Raw genomic sequence first — 8,362 nt, forward strand, 5'->3', positions numbered from 1 at the left:
TTTTCTAGAAACTGTTTTGTACTCTTTGGGGAATCAAGAAGGTCGGGGACTGGAGCACATTACGTATAAGGAGAAGCTAAAAGAGATGGATTTATTCAATCTGATAAAAGGAGGCTAAAGGGAGATCTTACTAGTATCTACAGCTATCTGATATGGTGAGATGGAGTGGACACAAGCTGGAATGTGGGAAATTCAGATTAGATATAAGGAAAATTATTTTTACAATGATGGTGATCCAAGTCAGGAACAGGTTGTTCAGAGGTGCTCCATCTGTAGAGGTGTGCAAGATGTGACTGGACAAATCCCTGAGCTATCTGTAGTAATTAGGCCAGCTTTGAGTAGGGTGTTGGACATCCTTGCAATCTCAGCTATTCTGAATGATTTTATCATCCCAGCTACAAAGCAGGCTAAGAAGCACAGCAAGAAGCAGCATCCATTTGGTTCAGGCATTGCTGCATGACAATGCAGGCTGCAGGACAGACATGCAGTAACAGCAGGGCATACCAAGTTAGCTTGTATCTCGTCAGATGGCATTAACTCTGAGGTTATGGGCCAGGCACTGGAGAAGAAACCCAGGATCTATGATAAACTCCAGCAGTTTTGCTGGTGTGTCCCACTGCCCAGAGCAGCCCAAGTGGGATTTGCTCAGCTGTGAGCAGGCCCAGCTGTGCTGTGGTCACACACTGGCATCTGAACCCAGTGAGCTGTGGCTCATGGGATGGGTGCATGCAGTGTTTAACCTCTCAGCTGCCTCTGGCACTGCCTGTTTTTGGCTGCTGACAGTGCAAACAGAGGGGTGTCCTGGCTCCAGAGCAGCAGCCCCTGGACTTCAGGCTCTCCAAGTCCTCTTTGCAAGGGGGACCTCCCTGCCTTGGTGCTGCCCTTTGGCTTGTTGTGACACACATGCCAGGACATGGCAGCTGCTCTGTGTCGACCTAAAGGCCAGCCCAGAGCAGTGTCCCCTGGCAGTAGCTTGTGGGCCTTGTTGGTGTCTAAGGCTGAAAAAGTACAAGAATGATGAGATAGGAAGATGTGTGGAGGCTTTCCCTGAACTCTGCCCCATACCCCAGGTGCTCCTGGCTGGCACATCCCAATCCTGATTTCTTTCTTGTGTGTGGCATCAGGAGTCTGCACCTGGTTCTCCTACCATGGATTTGTGTGGCAGCTTTTGGAACGAATGGCAACATTCAGGAGCCACTCTGTTGGTGGTGAGGAGCTGTGCAGATAACCATGAGTGGTTTGAAGTGTCCTATGCTTCTGTGTTTGGCCACCAGCAAACTTCACCTGATGCCCCTACTTCTTATGCAGGGAAGTTCAGTCATCCATCCACTCCCTCTCATTGTCCTACCTAGATTTTACGGACCTTATCTTACATCTGCTGGCTGCCTCCTCTCCAGCATGAAGGGCCCAAGGCTGACTGTGCGTTTTCAGGCGCTGACATTTCAGATGCCTGTGTCAGATGACACTAAATGCTCTTTCCAGAGGGAGGGACAATGTGGGGTGCTTGAAAATACCTTGCATTGTGATTCATGTTTGTGTTGAGGAATTGAAAAAGTTGTCTGTCTCTCCAGTGGACATAAAATCTATGATGTTCTCAAAATGAACTTGCCTATGCTGGGGGAACCCAGTGGAACCTGACTTGATGCAGAAAGCTCTTGGTTTAGCAATTCCAATACAAACACATCTCTGATGACCCCAGCTGAAGGGCCTATTTTTATGACTATTGAGATCACTGCTCTGAGGTCAAATTTCAGAAGAAAGAATCTAATTTTTCGCTGACACTGTAAAATTTGAGGGGGAGGTTAGAGGTCTCTGAAGCATTTGACTCCGCCAGCTGCAAAGGGAATATGATCTGGGCCAAATATAAGAACTCAGGGATTTATACATTTGTTTTAGATGTTAGAAGTCCATTTAAAGTGCTAGTTCTCTTTAACCATACCCACGTATGCCTGTCCCACACCATTCATAGTATTCTAATGTTTGTGCTCTATATTTGCTTTGCCATTGCTGTGCAGAGTCTGAAGCTTCCTGGAGAGTGAATATCTATGTGACTGTGTAGATGGACTAGTTTTTCCCCAGAGAACTATGAACACTGTTGATTCTGGCCACATTCATTCTTTTTTTTAAAGTTTAATCCTCCCATTTATCACATAAGTATTTGAAACAACATTCATAGCTCTCTCTGATAAGGAAAGAGGCTCCTGTGTGCCAGAGAGTAAATGTTTTCCTCTCCTTAGGTGATCAAATTGCTCTACAGAGAGTGATTTCTACACTGCTGCTTTTGCACCAGAGATGAAATTATTTTCTTCTTTGGTAGCAGAAGTTTGGCTGTGAAACTGCAGAAAGAGTCCTTGCATCCTGTTGGACTAACTCCTTCTGTTTTCTGTGTAATACAACAGGAGGGAGGTCTCCTGTGTGGCATCAGATTTCTAGAGGGAACCAGGATCATCATGTGTTTGGCTCATGAGAAGTGTTTGCAGTATCATCTCTGCGTCTTCAATATCAGGGGTCTTCAGAGGCACTAACTCAGAAAAAATATGGGATAAAGTTTTATGCCACATATGTGAATGTTATGGAGGATTTCATTTAACAACTTCCTTCATGCTCAAATGAGTCCTTTCCTTCTGTTCAGCCAGGAATGATACATCAATGTCAGAGAAAACGGCATACGCTCCCTGGTCACAGAAACACTGCAGAAAAGGGAGTTGTTGACAATGTATTGCAGAGACTGGAGAAGACTGGCCTGTGGTTGGCATTTAGCTCTGAGGAAGGTGCAGGGCTTCCAGAAGTTCACTCTCACCAGAGCAGCAACGCCCTTGTCCTCAGCTGAGATGTCCATGCAGCACTTCCTGCCAGTGACAAAGGGCAGTTAACATGACAAGGAAACAATCCACGTATGCAATGGCTACTTGGATTGTTTGGGGACAGGCTGTGGCGTGGCATCCATTACACGGTGGATTATCCGCATAACAAGGAATTTTGGCATGTTGGAGTTTGGCTTCCACATTATGCAAAGCATTCAGGCTGCTTCCAGCTCAGGCCAGCTGTGCAGTGTGGTAGCAGGGAGGTATGCACAGAGTTCAGAACCAGGACACGGTACAGGCTGGGGGCTGACACTAGCCCAGCTTTGTCTTCTGAGAGTGGAAGAGGGAAATTAGTGGCTTGACCTTAAGCCTCACAGGAGAGAATACTGGGAAGGTGCTTCCTGAATTGTGATGGTCAAATTGCAGATGAAAAAATAACCATTTTTAGGCTACATAACTGTGCAGGAGTGTGTGAGAGTGTGTGTGTATCCCTATGGCAATGAGCAAGGTTCTCACATGCACCTGCATTTTCTGTTGCCTGGACCCAAATGCTGTGCCATCTCTTCTGTTGGGAAATGTCCCAAATGAACAAACCTGTCTGGCCTATGACAAAAGGATTTTACTAATAGTTCTTTGAGGGTATATTGGGCTGGACACTTTGATCATAAACCCACCCTTCTGGTTGGTTTCTCATTTATTTTGATCTGTTTGCTTTTCACCAAGCTTCCTCCTTGTCAGTGCTGAGCAAGTAACGTGTGATTAATACAGAAAAGAAATAGGGAGGTTAGTGCCTTCCCAGCCAAGTCGGCCAGGGGAACTTGCCAAATATGCTTGTCATTCACTTGTTGTCTCAGACACTGCCAGAATATTTTGAGCAGCAAAAGCCTCTGCAGCCCTGCTAGCTGGAGGGGATCAGCTGTCAGGCTGGCTGTTCAGTGCTCATTATCTGACCTTCCCCACTTCCCAGTGCTCAGTACCTGACTGTTTTCCACCTTTCAGCAGTTTTCCCACTGGATTTTTTCCCGAGGCTTTCCTGACAGATAACAGGGCTGAGATTGGGAATGTGATTGAGACAAGTCTGCCACAAGTTCCAAATCCAGGTCCAACCAAGTAGGGAGGCTGAGCAGGAATTCTCAGAAGGCACATGCACAGGGAGAACACATATGCAGCTCCTAGGCATGTGTACATATACAACACATGCATACATACACAGATCAGCACAGGTGAGCACACTCAGCACTCACAGCAATACCCATGGCACAAATGGCCTCACTTGTTCCCTCCAGGGCAGTTCAGGGTGAGGGCTCAGCAGAGTCTGTGTAGATGCTCATCTGTACGAGGGGAACCTGCGCATGGACATTCCGTGTGCCCAGTAGCTCTCCCTGGAACCCAGTCTCCCCAGGCCACATGGTGTGTTCCTCATGACTTGTACAAAGGCAGCTTTGGGAATTCTTCCTGAAAAGGGACTGGAGAGTTGTTAGATGGCTGAAGGAAAGGGAGCCCCTTCCTGCTCCTTCAGATAACATGAGTTTGATCACCTACTGCCACTGTACAAAACCACATTTTGCTGCATTGTTTATGGATATCATTTATATAATTTTTATGGTGTGGTTCAATGTTTTATTATTAACAACCTTTTTTTTCCTTTTTTTCTTTTTCTTTGTGTGTGTGTGTGTGTGTGTGTGTGTGCTTCCCCAGTTCCTCTGAGTTACACCTTGATGAAACATGCAGAAGCCTGCAGCCTGTGATTTTTCTAGAAGTGTTTTGTATGTCCAACAGCTCCAGTTCTTTGAGGAGAGTAATTTTTTTGCAGTTGTCACCAGATTTGTCAATGTTCTGGGCTTTCCTTTTTAGAGGGGAAGAAAGGTGTGCTACTGCTTAACTGTACTGCCTGATGGGTCAGTTGCTGTCATTCATGTAGATAAAACTCTGCCACATTTTTCAGCAAGAGCTAAATGTCTGGATAAAGAAAAGAAGAAATGAATTGGGGTTGCATATTCCTTCCCTTATGTTGAACTTGATTTCAGTGCTTTCCTGATGGAGGTCCCATTTCTGCCATTTGGAGACAGGGTTGGTTCTTGATATGTATTGACATCTGACTTGTGCCTGATACCAAAAATACTATGACATTGCTCATTTCCTCAGTGCAGGAAAGGAATTGACCACTTTGACCCTGCCCCATTCCCACATCTGTGAGTTAGAAATCAGAGCCTTTGGCCATGCCTCTGTGAGTATCCCACTGGATTTTCTTTTCCAAGTCTTCTGTGATAACCTCGTCTGGTTGCAGAAACTGCAGAGCAAATTTGTGCTGTGGGTACCCTGTGCCAAACAAAATTTTCTTGGTGTCAGAAAATCACCTGGCAATGCAGGCCTTTGCTGCTTTTCAGCCCAGAGATTGTATTAATGTACCTTTAATTTCTGTTACATTTCATTTCATAGAGAATCTAATTCGCCATTTTTGTTTTATTTATGTGTTTTGTGTTTGAAATTTTTTCCTAAGGTGAAGTTCATTTTGATTCCTTCCTGTACCCCCCAGTGTGGGACTCTTTTTTTTTTTTTTTTTTTTTTTTCCCCAGTTTCTTTTTGGGCTACTTATCCCTGTGTCCTTTCTGAGGTTGTTTTGTTGAGAACCCATTCCTACCAATTGTTCCCAGGTGCTTATCAGGATAGAAATCCCTAATAGTATTAGTAACATTAATTTGAAGGTATCTGAAGCTGATCCACACCCCTTACTTTCATTAATTCTGATAATGGTTGTGAGAGGCTTTGGTAACAATATTGGTTAAGCAAATTCTTGTCTCGAGCTTCTCTGCATAGAGAAAGGAATCCTTCTGATGCTGCACCTGAACTGACTAAAGCAACAGATGAAGTTCAAAATAACTTTGCCAAAAAGAGGGAGCCTCGTAGTTTCTCACAGTCTCTTCCACTTTGAACTTTCTTTACTTATGAGCTGCCTACATTGAATCCTATTGTACAAGGAAAGATCTTAGGCCTGGAATGAAAGCAACAGTGGTGTGGACAAAAATTTCTCATGTAAATAGAGAAATGAGTTATTATCAATGGGCAATTCTATTTTCCTTGATAACCTTCTAGATATTTTCTTTAGATCTGATCAAGCACAGTTCTGCTCTGGGCAGCAACCTTAACTGAATTTCTCTGCTCCAGTGTGAGCACTGTGGTACCCAGCATTGATGAGGACACCTTTTGGCACATACTTTTTTTTTATTCTCCAAAAGCTGTGCTGGTACTTATACAGTGTGGTTTTTTCCTTCTGCAGAAAAAAAGAAAAAAAAAAAAGAAAGACAAAAAATGGAGGTCAGATCTTATAAATCTTTGCATTATTCAGTGCAGCACTTCATTTGGGGAACATTCCCCATGGGATTTGCAGCTCCCCAGTGCTGTTGTCAGCCATGCTCTCAGTGTGAGCTCCGTGCACCCCTGGTGAGCCTCAGACCCTGCTAGAGCAACATTTCTGCTGCCCTCTATGTAAAAGGAGAGCTGCCAGGAATGTTAACACCAAAGAAACAGAATTGCTGAAACACCAGTCGTTCAGAGCATGGCTTTTCATTCCAACACTTCCCAACATTAAGATGCAGCTGGGCACTGGACTCTGGAGATGGTAGGACAGACTTTAATTAACCAAACCTCCCTTTCTCCCGTTGACTAATGAGATGCATGGGTTTGATGAAATGCATGCTTCCCTGCAGGAAATGTCTAGTCCACAGTGGTGTCATAGTGCTACGTATTTCAAAATTTCCACATAAAACTGGAGGTATTAATTGATTTTTGAGGGAAATAGATTAATGAACAGAACCACCAGATATTCAGGGGGAGACATGCAGAATAGGTATTGGGCAATTTTGGCCATGGCAAAGGTAAACTAGAATTTCTGGGGCTAGAAATTATTTGGGAAGACTGCTCTGTGCCATGCATCAAAACACAGAGGGACTCTGGAGTTCTTTCTTTCTCCTGATTCTACCCTTGACTGCCTCAGGGTTATTTTTTTCAATACATTTATGGTATGGCTTAATGGTATAGCATAGTCTGTAACACGATTATGTTTAATGTTTCACACTTCTGTCTTTCAGAAAAGAGAGAAGGAAGAGAGCAGCTCCAAGGATATCTCAGCACCACTTAACTGTGAAGTGAAGAAGGTAAAAAATAATACCTGGGCAGGGGCTGAGTGAATATCAAAAGTTGCACAGTTACTTAGGCTTCTCCTATCTTTCCAGAAAGCACCCATGGAAGAGAACTGGAGAGTGTGGGTCCTGGATGAGGACACGACCTGGATGAGGACATGACCTGGATGCCCTTTCCATCACTCACCAAAGCAGCTGAGGAGCTCCTGTTACAGAACAAGTGAGTGGGCTGAGAAGGCTGTGTGGTCTTTGGGTAGAGTAGTCAAAAAGAGACACAACAAGAGGTAGAAGGAGTTGAAGATGGAGAAGGATTTGGATGGAAAGGAAATCAAGGTTTTTGAGAAAGCAACTATTCCCAACGGAAAATGTCTGAGAACATTGCTGAGCAGTTGAAATCACTGGCAGATAACAGGTGCCATAAAGGCAGCCAGCTAATCTGGTTTTGATACCTTGTTTTTGAATGCCATAAATGGAAGGAACATGTATATCATCCTTGTCTGAGATATGGCTGAACTTCTCTTAGGAATTATCACATATTACTTATGATCCAAAACCTGTTTGGTTTTGTATTCTTTATTAACATACAGAATACCTCCTGACTAAAGAGTAAGGTGCAGGCAGTTACATGCAGAACTATTGTGTATTATCTTGTATTGTGCTTTTCCTGCCCATTTCCCCCTCACTTACACATCCACAATAGGAAAAGGAGATTTTTCTGTGTGTTAATCCTGTGTCTTCATGTTTGATTTCAGTGGTTCTGTATTGCAGTGTAGAGGCAGGGACATAGTCCATCCTTCATTAAGGCCAGATATTTGGCTACCAAAGGCAGGTGTCAGGATGGGACAAACATTAAAAGGTGTTTTGGGATACCAAGAGAGGAGGAAACTCCGAACATTTCCAAGAGCTCCTAAGGATGGGAAAAATTCCTACCTAGCTCAAATTCTAATACTCTGTGCACTGACTTGTGTGTCTGCCATGAAGACCATCACAGACTCTATCTAGAAGCATTACCAGCTTACAAAGTAGTTGGATGTAAATGGAAGGCCCAAAGTGTGAACCCATTCTTTCTGCCCTCCAAAGACTCTACCTATAGCACACTCTACTTGTTCCACAGTCTGTCTCAACACCCTAACTGCCCTTCCAGTCCCCACCAGCACTTCTGCTGTCCCAAGGCAGCCCTAGTTCAGTGTTTTCAGCCATTTCTTTTAACACCACTGCTCACCAGGACTTGGGGTGTGAGGATGCACCAGACACAACCTGCCTGCCCCTGCTGTAGTGCCAGGACAAAGCAGAGATTCAGAGAACAAATCTGTTTCTCGAGGCACTCTCTGACCCAGCAAGACAGCCACTGTAGGGCAATGGGTGTGAAATGGGTGGGTGGACAGTGGGTTCACAAGAGCAGGGAGGATTCCCCTTCTG

This window comes from Empidonax traillii, unplaced genomic scaffold (assembly GCF_003031625.1).
Source record: "Empidonax traillii isolate 1590-97213 ecotype Southwest subspecies unplaced genomic scaffold, ASM303162v1 scaffold685:size505991, whole genome shotgun sequence".
NCBI lineage: Eukaryota > Metazoa > Chordata > Aves > Passeriformes > Tyrannidae > Empidonax > Empidonax traillii.